The sequence below is a fragment of the Polypterus senegalus genome, chromosome 2 (genome assembly GCF_016835505.1).
Source record: "Polypterus senegalus isolate Bchr_013 chromosome 2, ASM1683550v1, whole genome shotgun sequence".
NCBI lineage: Eukaryota > Metazoa > Chordata > Cladistia > Polypteriformes > Polypteridae > Polypterus > Polypterus senegalus.
Genome location: NC_053155.1, coordinates 34,055,331 through 34,076,921, shown reverse-complemented (window position 1 = coordinate 34,076,921; position 21,591 = coordinate 34,055,331).

Below are 21,591 nucleotides of genomic sequence, written 5' to 3'. Positions count from 1 at the left end.
GTGCCATAACTGACACTCCCTCACAATGCAGATAATGTGCCTCATTCGGGACACTATGAGCAACACAAAGTCAAACCTCTAGTACCCAAGGATTTGCTGAAGAGACACAGTACCAAAGGAGTCCAGTCTTCATCTCGGGCCACTGGAGAGCTCCATGTCTCACAACCATATATAGCAAAACAGGAAACACCAGGACTCTAAAAACGTGGACCTGCATCCTTTCACAAAGCTATTGGGAGCGCCACACACCTCTTTTCAGTAATGTCACCCCCACCCATTCTCTCACAATCCTTCTACTGACTTCATAGGAACAGTCACCAGAGACATAAATGTCACTGCCAAGGTAAGTAAACCTCTCCACAAGGTCAACACTCTGTCTGCAAACAGACACCTGCTGATGGCTGTGTCCAAGAGGTTATTAAAGGTCTGGATCTTTGTTTTTATCAGGTCACTCGCAAGCCCAGACACTCAGACTCCTCGTTCAGTCTCTCGAGCGCCCCAATCAGAGCCTCCATTGACTCTGCAAAGATCACAGCATTATCGGCAAAGTCAAGATCAGTAGAAGCAACAACAAACAACTGACGAACCCCAGAATCATCTTGGAAAAACGCAAAGGTTCTGCCTCCACTCTGCACAGCACTTACGGTACTAGTGTACAGACCGGCCATGATATCCAAATCATATTATGTGATATCATCTACTATTAAATTCTACTCCGTACTTTCCCAAATTTCCCAAAATTTCTAAAATACACTGTATTGAGGATTTGTTCTGTTCTATGTATTGTACTGATTGTATTGACCCCCTTCTTTTTGACACCCACCGCATGCCCAGCCTACCTGGACAGAGGTCTCTCCTTGAACTGTCTTTCCCAAGGTTTCTTCCATTTTTTCCCTACAAGGGTATTTTTTGGGAGTTTTTTCTTGTCTTCTTAGAGAGTCATGTCTGGGGGGCTGTCAAGAGGCAGAGCCTGTTAAAGCCCATTGCGGCACTTCTTGTGTGATTTTGGGCTATACAAAAAATAAATTGTATTGTATTGTATCCAGCAACCTTGGGGGGAACGCACAAAGTCTCAGGATATCCCATAGGGCTGCTCAATCAACTGAGTTGAATGCTTTACAAAAATCGACAAAGGCTACAAGAGCCTTACCTTACTTAACAAAGAGCAGTGTTATCCCCCTGTAGCTGCTGCAATCCAGGCGATCACCCTTTCCTTTCCAGATAGGGACGATAAGTCCTGTTTTCCAGTCAGTTGGGATGACGCCCGTCTCACAAATGCAAGCAAAGATTGCTTTCAATGCTTGGAGGACAACTTTACCACCAGCCTGGAGAAGTTCACCCCAGATACCGCAGATCTCAGCAGCCTTCACTTCCCTCAGCTGGTTCACCACCTGTGTGATCTCAGTGAGACTGGATGGTTCACAGGTAATTGGAGGATCAGCCTCAAGAACTGTGGACCCAGAGATGTCCAACGTCCTAGATGGAGGATCAGCTTTAAACAGCTGATCAAAGTAGCCAGCCCAGCACGTCACAATTGCTGCGTCATCCTTAAGGACCGTTCCATCAGCTGCCCTGACTGCCACTCTCCGAAAAAGAGATTTGGATGTTTGTAATGTTTGATTACTCTGTAAACAGGACATGGGTTCACTAAACCATAGATGGTGTGTCACTTACTCACAGATTTCTCTAACAAATGCCTCCATATCTGCCCTCAGAGCCATCCTTCTCAATTCCTGGTACAGACCAGAGTTGCCATCAAGCCATGCACTGCGAATCCTCTCGATGATGTCCAGGGTGCCATGTGAGATGACACACATCCTTCTGAAAGCACCAGCAACACCAACAAAACCCTCAGCAAACTTCAGAGTCTTGCCATGGAAGGTCTCCCACATCACAGGATCAGCAGTGGCACCCAAGTCTGTAAGTTCCTCACACAAACTGTGTGCAGACTCATTAGAAACAGCCTGATCTTGGAGTTTGGCCCGGTCCAGCCTCATTCTCCTAGTAGGTATTAGCCTACTGGACTTAAGGTGGATCTTCAGAGAAGCAACAACAGTCTCTGGTTAGAATTCACAAACTGGACACTTCTGTAGACCCTGCAGTTCTGTAGGAGGCTTTAGCATCTGCCCACAAGGATGTGGTTGATCTCCTTCACCACACCTCCAGTACTGGAGCACCAAGTCCAACGATACGGTTCAGGGCGCTTGAAACAGGATCAAGAGATCCATAGCCCTTGACCTTTTGCAAAGTCAAGGAACATGGAGCCACTTTCACCAAGGTTGCCAGACCTGTGGGGACTGACATGATTCTCATAGCCACCAGCTCTGTCAGTGTCAGTGGTTGCACTGAAGTTACCCATGAACAGAGGAGTGTCACCTCATGGGCAACCATCAACCACAGAGTGAAGTTGCGAATAGAATGTCTCCTTAACCGAGACATCACTCACTGTAGTTGGGGCACACACTGAGACAACAGACAAGGCACCCAGAGAGTGTCTTAATCTGAATCTCATAATACACTTGTTGAAAGGAGTGACATCGGACAGCATTGGAAGGAGCTGTTCCGCCACAGCAACAGCTACTCCCTGAGTATGACAGCCATCAGAGCGACCAGACCAATAAAACTGGTTTACCCACCTACAGAGATCTGGCCAGTCCCAGGTCTGTGCACTTCTGAGAGTGCTACCACTGAAATGCGGAGTTTATGAAGCTCCTATGACTGAGCTCTTATATATATGTGTGTGTGTGTGTGTGTATCTACAGTATATACTCTATGAATAATATAAAATAATAAAATATATAGATGAATATACTATATGTAAAACATTTATATACTGTATACATGTACTATGTACATTATATATGTATATATTTAACAGCACAGACATTTGTCAGAAGGACACATAAAGCCTGGGATACCAAGACCACCAACTGAGGTCAATTCTGCAGATAGATAGTCATGTTCAATCTGAAATGTGTATACAAGGAGTATTCATCCCTAAATGAACTGAGGACTTTCTTAATTAGGGGAAAGAGCTTCTTTCTGGTATGTTATAAACAATAACCAATCTTGTGGAAACTCATGGCAATTAATAGGATGTTTAATACTCAGGTTATACACAAGAGGGCAGCCTAGACAATGCAATGCAACAGTTTTTACATTTATATTCATCATAACATTTAAAGGATACATACTGCATATTGTATACATGTCTCTCATTTATACTGCACATTTTAAAATTTTATTAAAACACTTAATGAAAAAGAAGATACATATCATGCACATTATTCATTATTTTATTACATTTATTTAATTTATACTAAAGGTGCTATAAATTAAAGTTAATTGTTGAAACATATTACTGTTTAAAATTCACAGTGATGAAATATGCTACTAAAGTGGGTGCTGAAACATTTACAAGACTTGAATCAATTTTAATAGTGAGGTTAAAAATTCTATTATTATGAAAAACACTCAAAAATAAATTCCAAAAAGACTTCCTGCAGTGTTGTTGATTTTTAATGGTTTTACTTATTTCCCTTATTATGTTGTATTACAAGATATTAATAGTGCTATTAAAGGGTATGTGAAGCATTTCGATTATTTTAATTAATTCAGTCCTGGACATTTGCAGCAGGACAGCTCAATGGTTAGTGCTGCTGCCTCACAGCTCCACTGATGCAAATTCCGCTCCTGGTCTGGTTTTGCCCATATGGAGGTTGTATTTTTTTCCTCCTGTGCCCAGGTTTGTTTTCTTTGAGATCTTTTCATACATGTGATGTTGAGTGTGCCAATTTGTTTAGCAGGTGCCCATTGCTGTCAACCCTAAGCCTAACCCTAACCCTTCAACACTGTAAGAGAACAAACACCTTAAGAAGATGAGTGCATTAATTAAAACTTTTTTTAGTGTGGTCTAGCAGCAAAGATAATGGGCTGGAAACTGGCCATTCAATGTCAATCCTTGCCCAACAGTGTGACCCGGCTATAGAAAAAACATAAAAGAAGTATGCTGTATATTATAAATCATCTTAGGGTGGTATGGAAGGATAATGAAGAAATAAGGTTTGCAAATTGTATACATTATTAGTGATACAAAATAAAAATGTAATATTAATAAATATGGAATTAATTAGTTCCTACTAAATAGATTAAGTGTAGGAAGATTTAAAAACATGTTACTTATCCTTTTAAAATATTAATAGCTCTTTAAACATTTAACATCACTGTATTATCTTATAGAATTATGTCTGTAAATCCAGGAAGTGTTGGCCCCCTTGTGGCTAGAGTGGTGTATTGAAAACCAGAAGCCTGCCAGTTTGGTCCTCCGTGCTGACAACCTTCATCAGTGACAGTCACTTCAGCTGCCACGTTGCACGACGGCTCTTTACAGTAAATAGTAGTATAGTTTGTAAGGAAGTAGGGAAGTTGGAGTTTCAGCATTAAGGGCCAGTGGGGCACAGCACCACCTGAAATTACAGGTAGATAAATAGACAGAGTAATATTTAAAGATCTACTTAATAGATAAATAGATACCTTAGTGTTAAAGCAACTACATTATGTAAGAGATAAAACATTAGTGTACAAATACACAGTACAATTAATAGATTGACAGATTTGTAATGCATTATATGATAGATAGATAGATAGATAGATAGATAGATAGATAGAGTCTACATTACATAACTTTCACTTTCTCTGTTTGTGGTTTAGTTTTTGTAATAGTTTAAGTTGCAACAAATAGCCCAAACACAGTCTTCGTCACCGGACTCCCATCTTGGCTGCCTCCAAACAGCTCCAGCCAGACCGTCCAAGGTTGGTTCTTCTCCCATCATCCTTCACGCACCCGCAGTCATACCTCAGATCTCTGTGGAATTCACCCACCATGCTCTCCCTACTCCACCCAAATTATCAGTGGGGTTAACCAGCCCCTATAGCACCCTGATTGCACTGCCTTTTCTCGCCAGGTGGTCGCCTCATCTTGCCCAAGACTGCTTTTCAAACTCCTTTAACCTCTGAAGCCATTTCTCTTCTAACACATTCCTTCCTCAGTCTCCCCCACCTTTTTTAAAACTGTTAGCCAATTGGGGGCAGGTGGTGTGGAGTCGCTACCACCAGTGCAGCATTCAGTCTCTTGATTGATCTGCACGTGATCTGCATGTGAATGCAGCATGGTCACACAGTGCCTCCGCTAACCCCATAGCGAAACGCATTTACACATCCTCTTAGAGCCTGCATGTATAATGGGCACGATCATTTATTTAAAAATCAGCACTGCGCCACGGACCACAGGTCACACGCTAGCTGCAATAAACCAAAAAGTGCAATTTATTCATAGTATGATGAAAATAAAAGATGGATAAATGCAAATGTATATTGACAAAGGACAATAACACAGATCACAAAACATAGATTTACACTAGCTTAGTTTTGAACTTTTTCTCTTCTATAGAAAAAGGCACATACTGTAACTTATGAATTCTGATCTTTTAATTCACGTGGTGAGGATAATTTCTTTAACTTTTTACAACGTTTCTAGTTTTTACACCATTATGATGACTTTGATTTGCTCAAAGCTTGTCTGCACTGGTTTATCCTCCACCCCACAGCTCCTCTGTGTGTGTGTGTGTGTGTGTGTGTGTGTGTGTGTGCGTGTGTGTGTGTGAGAGAGCATGAGAAGCTGCCTTGAGAAAGGAAAAGAAAGAAGAGGAAGAGAAACAGCTCAAAAATTATTTTTCACAAAGGCTATTGCTTACAATCACAATATAGTAAAGGAGCCAGCAGTTCTCCATCTAACTTGTTTCCTTTTACTTCTGTGTGTGCTTATCATGCACTATTTGGTTTAATAAAACACTTAATAGAAAAATGTGACAAACTGAAAATTTTCCATTTTAGCCTTCAAATCATTTGGGTGATATCATTGGAAAGGAAAAAAATTACAATATAAAAACTTTTCATTGCAAACTAAAAAAGCCATAAAATTAAATAAGGTCTGAGACTGGCAAGGATTGGTTTCCAATTAAGCAATTGGTTTGTCTAGAACTGACATTGTCCACTCCTGGTTTAAGCAAAAGATGTGCGTGTGCCAAAGCAAAGCAAAATGGGCAATGCCATCCTATCCTACAATGCCAACATTGGATCCTAAATTTTTTAGCTGAGTGGAGTCTGCTACTGGAAATCATGTTTTCTTGAAGAGGCCACCATTAGTCCGTGAAATGCATTTTCCTGAGAGCCTAAGGTGGCGGATTAATCCACTGAAATACCAAACTGGCATTAACCCCAGGACATTACCATAGACCTTTTAACTACAGCTTAGACTATTCTATTATTTTTGTGATAAATCTGAACCTGTTTTTAAAATAGAGTATTTAATCTGTCATTTTGTGCCTTGATTGGCTTGAAGCCGCACCTTGGTTACAATTTGCATTTTTTTTTTTCTTTTAGCACCCTCCGGAAATTAGAACTTAGAGCAGGAAGCTTTCAGACAGTTTCAGCGCCTTTCAAGGACACCACAGACGCTTTGCTGTTGTTTTCAAATCTCGAAGTTCAGGAAGCACTTCTGGCATTTGAGCACAGACACGTTTCCTCGAAAAAAGTCTTGTCATTAAGCCTAAGCCACCTTGGATTTTGGTACAATGGGAATAAAAATATGGGATTGGTCTTGCCTGCTTCAGAAGTATCCCAGAAAAGGCAGGTAAGTATGACAAGCCCATAGGTGGCCCATTTCAAAGCAAGAGAAATGCTCTGTTAGATAAATATTTGCAGCAGAGAAGTGCTAATCGCCTTCTTGATTTGAGAACAACTCGTATGTGTGATCACACTCCTGGGAAACGCTGCTGTTCAACATGATGGTGCGCTAAAAGAAAAAAAAATTAAAAGCAGGATATGAGTTCAGTGCCCGAGCCATGACAGACTTTAACTGAGTGTTTTACGTAGGCTGCTTCAGAACAGCAGGAGGCTGTGAGCACACAAATGCTCGCTGGTAGGTGTATCCTGGCACCCCGTGAACAGAGTGGGGTTTTTTTGTGGCCTCTGCCAGGCTGGAGAATCAGCATGTGGCTCCCAAACAGTTGAGCTCTGAGGTCACTCAGAATGGCACATTTGTTAACTCTACTTCTTCTCATTGCTTAGTCCCAGAACTTTATCCCAGTTTAGCAATAGGATGGGTGGAATTTGTATGTTCTACCCGTGCCCAGGAGGGTTTTGACTGGGCACCGCAAATTTATTCCCAAATTCCAGAGTTGTGTAAATTAGATAAAATGGCCTGGTATTTGCGTGTATGATCAGTGATGAACTGACGCCCAGTTGTTAAAGTGCTAGGATAGACTATAATTCACCAGGACCATGTAACAGAAGAATCTGAAATAAGAATATAAGAAATTTGACAAATGAGAGGAGAGTATTCAGTCCGTCAAGCTCATTTATTTAGCTAATAGTTAAGTTGTCCCAATATCTCATCCAGATTCTTCTTAAAGGTTGTCAGGGTTTCTACTCCAACTCCATGTCTTAATATTTTGTTCCGTCATCCCACAACTCTTTTTGTAAAGAACAGCATTCCTTGCTTGAGTCCTAAATGCACTTCCATTTACTTTCCACTGCTGTCCTCAAGTATGTGATTCACCACTTAGTTGAAAGAATTTTCTTGATATACTTCATGAATGCCTTTGAGGATTTTGAAGACCTGGCTTGGGGTCCCATGCTCTGCTCAAAATTAAACAGGCTTAATTCTCAGAGTCTGTAGGAGTAGGACATGTCCTTAAGACTTGGGATGCACTAGGACAGCATCAAGTGCTGTTAGTTCTTTCTTGTAGTGTGGTAACCAGGAGTCCCATTTGTAAAAGTTTGCATGAATTCAAGCGTAAAGATATGCTTATGCCAATAAACATGAAAATGCATATGGCAAAAAAAAAATCTGATTTATAAAACCTGGTGCATACGCATTTCTATGCAATTTACCTTTATAAATCACAATCATCTTGTAAATGTGTGTATGTGAACGCGCCTCTAACTCCACCCTGAAACAGCCATACATGGACTATGCTAATGAACCTCATACATATGCAATCATGATGGTACTGGTAGAGCAACCGCCCTCCTGAAGCATTGTACTGCACTCCACAAGTGAGTACGCCAAGAACATGTTTATCATTGTAACGCCTCTTCTCTGTGCTCTGAAGGTCAGAAAGGCATAAGGCACTACTATCACCTGACACAAGTAGTGACACGGATGCTGACAATGAATAGTAGATGCCATATTAAAATACTGAGGCTTCAGCCAGCTACATTACCAATGATCCAGCCAACACATACAGTGCCATCATGCCTGTCAAATCTGCTGTACCACAAAATAAATCAATCATTGATTGACACAGGCCACAGAGACATGATATTGGCATTATTGACGATTTGTGCATTAATGGAATGTCACTCCTTATGGTTAACAAAAGCAGCTTCCTTCTTGCTAGATGCCATTATGCTTTGTTAAATGGTGTCACTTAAACCACCTACACCTGAACAGCAGCAAAACCAAGGAGCTGGTGGTGGATTTTAGGACACCCAGGACCCTCACAGACCCCATGATCATCAGAGATGACTGTGTGCAGAGGGTACAGACCTATAAATACCTGGGATTGCTGCTGGATGATAAACTGGACTGGACTGCCAATACTGATGCTCTGTGTAAGAAAGGTCAGAGCTGACTATACTTCCTTATAAGGCTGGCGTCCTTTAACATCTGCAATAAGATGCTGCAGATGTTCTATCAGATGCTTATGGCGAGCGCCCTCTTCTACGCGGTGGTGTGCTGGGGAGGCAGCATAAAGAATAGGGACGCCTCACGCCTGGACAAACTGGTGAGGAAGGCAGGCTCTATTATAAACATGGAGCTGGACAGTTTGACATCCGTGGCAGAGTGATGGGCACTGAGCAGGCTCCTGTCAATCATGGAGAATCCACTGCATCCACTGAACAGTGTCATCTCCAGACAGAGGAGTAGCTTCAGCGACAGACTGCTGTCACCATCCTGCTCCACTGACAGACTGAGGAGATCGTTTCTCCCCCACACTATGCGACTCTTCAATTCCACCCTTGGGGGGTAAACGTTAATAATATATAAAATTATTGTCTGTCTGTTATACCTTCATTGTTATCACTCTTTAATTTAATATTGTTCTTTATCAGTATGCTGCTGCTGGAGTATGTGAATTTCCCCTTGGGATTAATAAAGTATCTATCTACAGTATCTATCTATCTATCTATCTATCTATCTATCTATCTATCTATCTATCTATCTATCTATCTATCTATCTATCTATCTATCTATCTATTATTGTGATATGAGTTAGGGGAATTGGATGCTGCTGATAATTGCCTTTTTATGCTGACAAAAACATTTTATGTTTTAAATATGTACACATACGCCATACAAAAATTGAATGTAGTGTCTCATTGGTTGGTCAATGGCATCCCATAGAGTGGGCATAATAAAGTGAAGCTTGTCCACGAGAAGTGAGAACACATATCTCTATGTATAAAATACAACTTAACAGATTCAGATTGGGTTTGTTCCTATAATTTGCTTGAACAAACAGTCTGATTTTGCAGCTTCTCTCATTACGCTATGTATTACAGCTCACTTGTGGTACCGATTTATTTGCACAAATCTGAGAGACATGCAGCAGGCTGAGGGAAGGGGGGGTGGGACCTCAGGGAGTACCTTACCTCCACTTAGCTAGTGAACGACAGAACTACTTAACCAATTTAGATCAGGGTTTTTCTATAATTTACATGAACATTCCAATTGATTTTGTGACTTCTCTCATTGCGCTAAGAATCATAGTTCACTTGCAGGAGCGATATATTCACGCTAATCTTTGAGAGATGCTGTGGGCCGAGGGGAGGGGAAGCAGGACATCAGGAGTGAGAAGCTGGGTAGGGCCCTCCATATCGTCCTGTTTCACTACTATGTGGGGGTTGGCTAGACTGATATAAACTGACAAATAACCAAAAAAGGGCTTTAGTGCAAATACACAGCATTGGCCATCTTAAAAAGGAACTAAAATAGATTCTGTACATCACCTTCATCACCTTTGACCTGTAATTTCTGTCACGTCAACACACATTCTAATAAAGGCATGGTTATATGATTTATTACCTGCATGAGATGCTATTTAGCTGATTTGGCTACATTTCCCTATTTTATAGAGGGTATCTTCATTTCCCAGTTTCTCCAAAATATTGTGTACGTATGGGTCAGATTTTCCACAAAGTTGTGCACATTCTCTTTGATGAATAATGATGTTTGCATGGAAAGCTGTGTGCACACATTTCTAGCCTCTGTTTTGTGTTTACTCCACATACTACTCCAGGTACAGTATCACTGATGCATTATATAGTCTGAGCATAAAATCATTTGATTTATATCCAACAGTTTTTACGTTATAACCTAACTTTACATTTACCTTTATAATTGCTTCTGCACATTGATTAGATGATGAAAACTTCTTCTTCTTCTTCTTCTTTCAGCTGCTCCTGTTAGGGGTCACCACAGCAGATCATCTTGTTCCATATCTTTCTGTCCTCGTCACCTTGTTCTGTTACCCCCATCACCTGCATGTCCTCTCTCACCACATCCATAAACCTCCTCTTAGGCCTTCTTCTTTTCCTCTTCCCTGGCAGCTCTATCCTTAACATCCTTCTCCCAATATACCCAGCATCTCTTCTCTGCACATGTCCAAACCAACCCAGTCTCGCCTCTCTGACTTTGTCTCCCAACTGTCCAACTTGAGTTGACCCTCTAATGTCCTCATTTCTAATCCTGTCCATCCTCATCACACCCTGTGTAAATCTTAGCATCTTTAACTCTGCTACCTCTGAAAACATTGTGTCAAAATTGAGTTTGTCTTACAAGACATCTGATCTCCCAAAATATAGTGCCTCCATTAAATGTTCAAACCCTAAACCTTTATTCGCATAAATGTTTATCATAATCTGTGAATTTGATCAACCAGACTTTGAATTTTCACTCATAAATCAAACACTCCTTTTCACATTGCCACCCAAACAAGAAATTTTACACCATTAAAAAATTATATTTAAAAACTGAAATGTCAGCAATTTGTGAATATTTATCTCTGTATTAGAACATTGCAGAAATTAAGACCCGAACAGACCATTCAGCCCAAAAAAGCTTGCCAGTCCTATTCCCTGAATTCTTCTAAAATAACATCAGGTTGAGTTTTGAAAGTCCTTAAAGTCTTACTGTCTACCACACTAATTGGTAGCTTATTCCACATGTCTATGGTTCTCTGTGTAAAGAAAAACTTCCTAATGTTTGTGTGAAATTTTCCTAACCTAACACTTTTACTTCCTGCATGTAATATTACACTCCAGTAACGGCGCACTGCATGATAACATCCAGTGAATACATTTGACTTGAGCATTCCTAGTTTTCATCCTCTCTCTCTCTATGGTTAGCATTAATTTGCTCAGATGTTGATGTGCTTGCTGCTTCATGAGCAGCTTGTTTTCTCCACCCTAGCCGGCCCACTTCTTCTCTTCTTTCGTTCGCATATTTTTGTGTTAAAATTGATTAATATGTTTTTCTTAATGTTTCACTTAAGCTGGCACTTAAGTGTTTAATCTGCCTCAAGAATGATTTAGTTGTACGCATGCGTCACACGGCTGCCCTGCTGCCGAGAGTTCATTCTACAATAAAATAAAATAAAAATAAAAAGACAGTAGAGGTCATGTAGTATATGTCTGCCAAATTTCAGGTCAATAGGTGAAACGGTTTGTGAGCTGCAGGTGATTTAAAATCCTGGACAGACAAATGAACAGCCACGGTAGCGTATTATATAAGAAGATTTACTGACATTAAATTTCATCTGCTACAAAACAGCCCATGCCTGTATGTTGTCCAAGTCCGTCGGTAAACGAGTCACCAGTTTCCAGATTATCTGCCAATCCATCTATCTTGGTATCATCAGCAAACTTAACCAGCTTGTTACTTATATTCCTATTTAACTCATTTATATATATTAAAAATAGCAGCGGCCCTAGCACTGACCCCTGCTGGTCACCACTCTTAACATCGGCCAGTTCTGATGAGGTTCCTCGCACCATCACCCTCTGCTTCCTGTGTCTGAGCCAATTCTGCACACATCTAAAAACATCACCCTGAACTCCCACTTCTTTTCATTTGATGCCCAACCTTTCATGTGGCACCTTATCAAATGCTTTCTGAAATTCCAGATAAATAATATTATAAGCTCCACTTTGATCGTACCCTTTTGGTGCTTCTACATAGAATTCCAGTACATTAGTAAAACATGACCTCCCTCTTCTGATCCATGTTGACTGTTCAGTAAAACTCCTGTACTTGCCAGGTGTTGCTCAATTTTATCGTTAATAATTCTTTTCATTAATTTTCCTGTGATTCATATTAAGCTTACTGGCCTATAGTTGCTTGGATTCGCCCGGTCACTCTTTTTATATAATGGGATGATATTTGCCATTTTCCAGTCCTTTAGAATTTCCCCAGTGCACAGTGACTTCCCAAAAATATGAGTCAGGGGATTATATATGTTCTCACTAACCTCCTTAAGAACTCGAGGATAAATATTGTATGGTCATGGAGATTTGTTTGATTTGGTTGAAACACTTCTTGCAGCTATTGCGGTAAATTGTCTTTTAGAATCAGTCACTATTAATTTTACATAATATGATGGAGCTAAAATTGCCATGCAAAATTTCTCAGGCTGTGCCAGGTTAGTTGATGGGTGTCAGCTGCCAACAAGTTTTTGGTCAAGCCACAGATGCTCAATTAGATAAAACTCGGGACACTGACTGGGCCACTGAAGGTCATTATTTTTTCTTCATTTTAATCCACTCCATTGTTGCTCTGGCTGTGTGCTTTTGCTTCTTGTCCTGGCAAATTTCCTCCCCAGTTTAAGCTTTCTGGAGAGTGGAGAAGGTCTTCCTCCAGGATTTGGTGGTATTGTGCAGCATTCATCCTCCCAGCAGTCCTGACCAGATTACCAGTTCCTGCTCCCCAAACACAATTCTGCGACCAGCACGTTTTACACGAGGGATTGTGCGAACTGACTGATATGCAATGTTAGATCAGATTAGATTAGCGTTTAAGATAGAACGTTCCACTTGTGAGCTGTTTCACATAACATCACTTTCTGCCAAATCTTTTCAGTATCTTCCATGTGAAGTCCTACAAATTATTTGCAGCAAAGGACATTGTATTCATTATTACATTTTCACCCAGGGTTTCTTCCTTTCCAATTTTCCAGAAAGGCATTAGAGACTGGAGCCGTGACCATTCTCTCCAGTTACAGTCACTGACTTCTGAAAAATAAAATAAAATTTCAGTTTTTAAATCATGAAGTTATGGTTTTGCCCCTGGAATCAGAAAAACTGATAATCAGAAAACTGTAGCAACTGGTATACTATTTGCCCTTTGTGCATGGATGCAGCATTCAAACTGTACAAAAAGCAGCAGGTAAGCAACACAACAAGCACCATAAAACGCAACTCTTCTGTGTCTGCTATGTGAGAATATTCTCCTGTGAAGGCTGTCCAATCAGAGAATGAGATGTTGTAATGAGCAGGATACAATCAGGGAAGGGCTATGGTATGTAAAAAGCATGGACAAATCAGAGTGTGAATTTGTGTTTTTTAAAAGTCTACACTTTCATCCATCGACATTACAACACCAAGCTGCAATTTTCAAAGTTATACAACTTTGGAGGGCATTTTCAGAGGATATTACTCCAAGATACTGCGGACAAAGGTGAATGTTTAGAGGGGTGTCCTGATATCAACAAGACTGCAGTGAGCTCTGGGATATGACCGAACTCCAAGGTCTATTCAGTGCCTTTGAGGTGGTCTTGTGACCTTCCTTAGATCAGCCCTTCTCTGAAATTCTATCCTTGACTTGTTTAGATAGATAGATAGATAGATAGATAGATAGATAGATAGATAGATAGATAGATAGATAGATAGATAGATAGATAGATAGATAGGGCAATAAATAATAGATAGATAGATAGATAGATAGATAGATAGATGAGGCACTATATAACTGATAGATAGATAGATAGTGTGAGAGATAGGGGGTGCTCTCGCTCCCTTGAACCCCTGTCCACGACTACAGACACCAGGTAAAAGAAGTTTCCAATCCCCAGTCCATGTGACTCTCAATCCCCTCTGGGTCAGGTACAAGTTCTTTTCTTCGCCCCGGAAGCCTGTCATTCCCCTTGTCCACGTGTGCTTCAGGGGCATAAGGAAAATACCCGTTATTCCTCCCTGCAGTGTCTCCCAGTGGCCCCCATGGCATCCAGCAGGGCTGCTTATAAAAACTACAATGTCCATGATGCCCTGCTGGTCTTCTGGGGACCTCCATACTGCAAGCAGAGCTCCACCTGGCGGTTTGGAGGTATTGGCCGGGATAAACGGCCGGCCATTCACCACAGTATTCGCCTCCCAGGGACGAATTATAATTCAGAGCGGCCTGCCCCGAGAGGGAAGTCTTCCTCCAAGAGGACGTTCCGGTCGAGCCTTAACTAATCCGAATATCTTGTTCCCTGGAGAATCTAGGGGTAATATTAGTCCACATTGACAGCTTGTCCCCCTCTCTCCAAGGACAGTTTCGCCAAATGTGGCCCAACCTTTGGCACCCGTAACACTGCCCCTGTCCTCCTGGTATTCTCCCCCTGCGGGACTGAAAACAATTGGGAAATGTTAGGTCCGCCCCTTTCTTTGCTGGGAAAGAAACCCCTGCCGCCTTTAACGGTGCTTTTCCCTCTTTTCCTTTCTTGTCAGGAGACCCCCATTTTATTTTCGGGATCTCCTCTTTGCTTTGGGGGTTTTCTACAGTCTGAGCCTCTTTATTTAATAAAAAGAGACCCTTTACTGCCTGCACCCCTTTAGATTTAAAAATGACCGGTGGCGGCATCTTTAGGACCGCCTTGCTCTGGGAGCCAGCACTATCCAGCTGCCCCAGCTCGATCGATCCTTCCTCCAATTGGTCAGTCATCGTTCCAACCTCACTTGTAGGACACGCTGTGTACTGGCACCCGCTACTTATTAAACACAGGCCCAAACCACAGGGTCCCTCTATTATGTACGATACGGGTCTCGCTTACCTGTATCGCCGCATTATTTAACACTGGAGGCTCCGCACCAAATCGCCACATGTAGGCCTTCACCTTCTCCAACGGCTCTCTGGCTGCTGCTCCCAATTCCTCAACGATCTTTTCAATGTTATTTAACACCTGTAATATACTACTTACGGGCTTGATTAATCGTTCATGTTCCCGCAAGTCAATATTATTGTTTACTTCGGCCGGCAGAAGACTCACTTCCCTGTTCGTCTTACCTGCCGACCGGGAGCCAATGAGCACGTCCGCTTCTGGCACGTGCTCTGGAGTGTCTCGCGGAGGCTTCTGGGACTTGGAGTTCTTAGAGAGTCAGGTTGCCTCTTTCGGCAGGCTGTGGTCTGTCTTATTTAATTTTATAACATCCCGACTAGCCATTTCCCGACCCTCCTTACCTTTTTGTGGGGTGAGCAGTGTCTCGCTCATCTTCCCCTTCCTCTTCGGAATGTCCAAATCCCTTACTTCGGGCTCAAAGGCGCAAACAGCGGGACGCGGACCTCCTCCTTCCCAGCAAGCAGCGGGTTTGTTGCCGTGTCCCTCGTCGGCTACCGTCATGTGGAAGTCGTCTCCTAGGTGCTCTGGCTTTGACAGGAGCAGGCCGTCGTCTTCGGGGCAGTTTCCTTTTTCCCTCGGAGCCTCCAAGTGATCATCTCCGAGGTACATGCACGGAAAAAAGTGTGTTATAATAAACGGGTTTTCAATATCGTTCCCGGCACGTACCTCAAAGCGATCGTTGATTCCTGGAGGTTTTTCCTGACTTGTAAGGCCGCTCTGTGACTCCTCCCGAGCGTCAGCCATTGCACCTAAGGCTCTCCCGCTGGCGTTGTTACTCTGCTTGCCCTTCCTCTTCCCCATTTTGGACTTGGATTTTTCGGGTTTTGGCAATGATGTGGTGAGTCCTGATGCCATACTTTTTTCAGGGTTCTCTGTCCACAGAAAATTTTGATACAGGTCCTCCGCAATATACGCTGGAGTATCCTGCCGACTACGCCACTGTGACAGATAGGGGGCGCTATCGCTCTCTTGAACCCTTGTCCACGACTCCAGGCACCAGGTAAAAGTCCAATACTTGACTTTATTTAAATGCCACAGTGCACAAAGCACCCTCTCCACCACTATACTCATATAATAAACAATACAAACAATAAACCAATCCTCCAGCTCCCAGATGCGTTGCCCTCCTACCACCCAGCTCAGCTCGCCGTCTGGGAGCTCCCATAGTCCTTTTATATATCCTGACCTGGAAGTGTTCCAATCCCCAGTCCATGTGACTCTCAATCCCTTCCGGGAAGTCCTTTTCCTTACCCCAGAAGCCTGTCATTCCCCTTGTCCACGTGCGCTTCCGGGGTGTAGGGAAAATACCCGTTATTTCTCCCTGCAGTGTCTCCTAGTGGCCCCATGGCATCCAGCAGGTCTGCGTATAAAAACTACAATGTCCATTATGCCCTGCTGGCCTTCTGGGGACCTCCATACTGCAAGGAGGGCCCCACCTGGGGGTATTGGCCGGGATAAACGGCCGGCCATTCACCACAGTATTCCCCTCCCAGCGACGAATTATAATTCAGATAGATAGATAGATAGATAGATAGATAGATAGATAGATAGTGTGGCGAGTGGCTGGGGCTGCTACCCAGCTGGGACGCCCAGGAGGACCAGAGGAGGGCTTGCGCCTCCTCCAAACCATGTGGGGGCGACCGCCCTGGTGGCTTTGGGAACCAAGGGGTCAAAGCTTTGAAGCTCAACCCTGTGGGGGCCCGTGGTCACCGCCAGGGGGTGCCCCAATGCCTTTGGAGCCCTGGACCTCAGCACTTCCGCCACACCTGGAAGTGCTGGGGGGAAGAGAAGTGGAAACACCCGGAGTGCTTCTGGTTGTAAAGCCGGCACGTCCGCCACACTGGGGAGTGCTGCACCTGGAGCACATCTGGGTGACTATAAAAGGGGCCGCCTCCCTCCGTTTGTTGGCTGGAGTCAGACGGAAGAAGGATGAAGTCTTGGAGGAGAAGAGTGGAGGCGGCCAGAAGAGAAGGGCAGTGTGAGAAAGGCCTGGACTTTGGGGTGAAGTGGGTTGTCTGTACTTTATTGTAAATATTAAAAGTGTAAAGGAATGTGTGGTGGTGCTTTGAAACATGTCTCCTTCTCTGTGTCGGGGGCTCATTCCACAATAGATAGATAGATAGATAGATAGATAGATAGATAGATAGATAGATAGATAGATAGATAGATAGATAGATAGATTTTATTTTTCCCAATGGGTAAATTTGGTTCAATAAAAAAATAAATACTTATAAAAAATACACACATTACCTAAGGAAGAAGAGCCTGCCCTTTCTTATATAGTTATCCTTTGTTAATAGACTAATTTAACTGATCATGTGATGTGGACCCCCAAGTATTTGTAGGAGCGCACTAAATAATACATAAAAAGTACATTTCAAGGAAACAAAACCTGCAAAAGACCAATAAACACTTAGAAATGTCATGTTTTATTTACTGTGGCCAGGCAATAGTAATTGCATAGTCATCACCCAAGACTACCTTTATTGTATTGTTAAGTCAAGCTTTGTTTTATTTAATTTACTTGTTTTTGTAGCCTTTGATCCTCAAATTAATTGTTTGATCATTTCACCAAATTACTATGTGACCCACTGTCATTTTTGTAAACAGATTTGCTATACTGGACCTGTTAAGCAACTTTGGACACTGTATGCATCACAGTTTCTTAGACTATTGGTTGCTGCTGTTGGGCTGCAGCTCGCCATTGTGTTTATTGGGAATATGTCCTGTACAGTTTGCTTCACTTTGACTAGCGACTGGCTGCATCCCAGCTATAACTGTCAGCAGCGACTGTTAGCGGCAGTTTTTAAAAGGGGGTCCTTCCTCCAATCTTGTGGTCATCATGGACTGTGTCTCCAGGACACAAAGAAGTGCAAGATTGGGTCGTGAGAAAAAAAAGAAGAGTTTAAGAAACTCTGCTGTACAGAATGGTACAGATAGTCAAGCAGGCAGATGCCTTGCAGTGTAAAGTTCTGAAAAAAAGATTTATTTTTCAAAAAAATCCCAAAAGGCACAAATAAAGCTCTGTGGAGTAGAAAAAGGCAAAAAGGAGTTGCCTGAAACACTATGACAGTCCAAAGCAAACAAGTCCTAATACACATATTCAAAGAATGATCAAAGAATGGCACAAAATAGGTAAAAGAAATCCAAAGAATTACAAAAGGCAAGAACAGTAAGACTCACCTAACTCCCAAGTGCATCTGAGATGAACTGCCAGAAACTCTGCAGGTGAGGGGCAGGTGGTCCAGCCTCTTGGGGTTCCGCCCACAAAACACAATGATCATACAGAAACAAAGACATTGATACATAGACAAAATCAAATACAAAGTAAAAAGGCAATAAGCATAAATAATCAAATCAAAAACGAACAAAGAAGAACATCATTGATTGTATCAAATGTTTTTCGTGTTTGGATGAAGATTCTTTATGTGTGGTGTGTGCTTTTCTTTATTGTCAGCATGACTTTCAGAGATACAGAATTTTTGCTTTAGTTTTCTTGACTACACTGTTTGGTTTCAGATTAGGCTTTGGCAAAAGACTGGACTGATTTTTTGTCATAAAACTTTCACTTGGTTCAGACTTAACTGGATCCCAATAAAGGAATAACCCAGAATGCAATTCTAGGAACTAAATATTATTGTCACTTAAATAAAGGCAGATGAGCCATTCAGTCACCAAGACATGGAAAAGGGGAATCACATAAGGATCAACAGACAACAAAAAGATAAATAAAATACAGCAAACCCCAGTGTGTCAGGCACCACTGCTCTCTCAGGGGTAGTCTATGCTTTGCTGGCTCTTCATCATTTTTTTTTATCCGATTGCCCCTAAATATTTTATTATCCCATTTTTATAATCTTCTTTATCCACTTTTGGGAGAAGCTAATGAACCCATCTGAAGGAGGAAAGCAGACTCTTCAGAGGATCACAACAAAAGCACAGGGAGAACAGACAGCCTTGTCTGGAATCTTGACCTGCTAATATTTTTGCAGACACTACATAAAAAGGAAAAAAAAAAACCATTTGGCTTGGGGTGAATGGCGTGTTCCTGTCAAAACTCTTCTTACGTTCTACTGGCAGCCCCCTCATCCATTTTTTTTAAAACAACAATTTATTTTTAAATTAATCTTTGCACAGTAGGTTGGCTCAAATCACTGCACAGACTGTCAAGATGCAAAATAATGCAGAAATGATCAATTAACATTGAAATTGAAATAAATCACAGAAATGCTAAATTACTGATATTTAATTCATCTTAAAGGCCAGGTGGCAAAGGAGTAACCGTCTGTAAATGTTTTCTGCAATGAGTCAGTGTTTTGAAATATGAAAATAAATTTCATCTCTTCAGCCAAGAAAACTAGATAAGCTGCTACTGAATGTTAATGCTCTTCAATTTCAAAGTAGAGAAAACAGAAATTAAGAACATCAAGTTCAAGTTTATTGCCATGTGTAGCTAGTGTAATAAAATTCTTGTATTTGGATGTCTGAACAGTGACAGTAATACAATCCAGCAAAAGAAGCAAATAAATACAACAGCGTGCATAAAACACAACACACACAATTAAACACAATATACATTGTCACAAAAGCACAATGAGACATGAAAAGGTTTGGGGGCAGCCATCCATATATTATATCCTGGCTGAAGAGAGGCACATTTTCAAGAGTTCTTTACTCATGCGAGTCCAAAACAGAACTGAATTGCTGCCTTAAGATGGCCGCTTTAAAAGACAAGTGGAGGAAGTGATGTCATCAGGGTCACACCGGAAGTGACATTCTCAGTAGCGCCGGAACCGTAAGTGACATCATTGGCAGTGCCGGAACTGGAAGTGACGTCATCGGTGACACTGGAACTTGAAGTGACGTCATTGGTGGTGCCGGAATCGGAAAGTGACGTCATCGATGGTGCTGGAACCGAATGGTCTGTAAGGGATTGAGAGAGACAATTAGTACACCTCGCTGCCCCCTGGTAAGGCATGGAATTGATAGATAGACAGATAGATAGATAGATAGATAGATAGATAGATAGATAGATAGTGTAATATTGACGCTATATAGCGCCTGACCCAACACAGATTGGACACAAGAGGCACATGCAAAATAAAACAAATCCTTTTATTTTTCTTCGTCTGTGGGCTACGCCTTCCCCGTACCCACAGACACAACACAGTCCCAAGCACACAAGTAACACAAGCACTTTCTCTTCCTCCTTGGCACCACCACTCCTCCCAGGCAACCTTGTCCTCCTCCGCCCGACTCTGGCCACTGAGTGGTGGTTGCTGGCTCCTTTTATAGTTCACCCAGATGTGCTACAAGTGCTTGATCTCTGAGTTCCGGCTGCACTTCTGGGTGTGAGGAATATGTTGCCCATACAGGCTCAGGAGTCCCAAACACAGTGCCCCCTGGCGGTGCCTGTGGGACCCAACAGGGCTGCACCCAACTCCAATTCCCAGGATGCCCTGCAGCAACCCAAGGCACTGCTCCACCCCAGGGAGGTGGCCATCTAGTGTGCAGTGTCCAGGGCTGCTCCTCCTGAATATTGCGTGCATGGGCATCCCGACTGGGTATGGACGCCAGCTGTCTGTCACAATAGATACTTTATTAATATCTATCTATCTATCTATCTATCTATCTATCTATCTATCTATCTATCTATCTATCTATCTATCTATCTATTATTCAGGCCCTTTAGTTGTCTCCTAATCGCATGTGTGTGACAACATACATAATGCAAGACCACATACAGTATTCGTTATTATGACTGCCTGCTCAGTAACCTTATGCCCTGTGAATAGAAGCTGTTTATGAGTGCTGGTGGTCCTCAAGGAGGAGTAAGACATCAGGGGCTCTGTAGGATAGCTGAGCTCATAAGCGAGTGTTGTGTACGGTATGTCCTGCACAGACAGCAGTTGAATGCCAGTCATATTCTGTGCTGCCTTCACCACCTTCTGTAGTGCTTTTTGTTGTTGAGGTGAGTAGGCCCCAGCTAGCAAGGGTGGACTCTGCTGTGCACCGGTAAGAATAAATAGAGGCATCATCTAAATTTTATTCAGACATCTGTGGAACTAACATTAGACTGGAAGAAGATGGCAGTGGTGCAAGTTACGAAGGTAATGAGGTGGAAGGGACGGGTGCAGGAGCCCTGGAACTGGAAGTGATGTCATAGGTTGGTTTCCAGATCCGCACAGACAAGGAGAGTACAAGCATTCATAAGGCAGCACCAACCAGTGGCTCGAGGTGGGAGCCCTAAAATTAACTCCCAAGAAAGCATTCGTGACACTATATATATAAAAATGCTATGGTCTGGTCACTCAAACACTTGTGAGCACCTTGGCCTTGAATGATGATCTTGGTCATAATTGACAGCTTATAT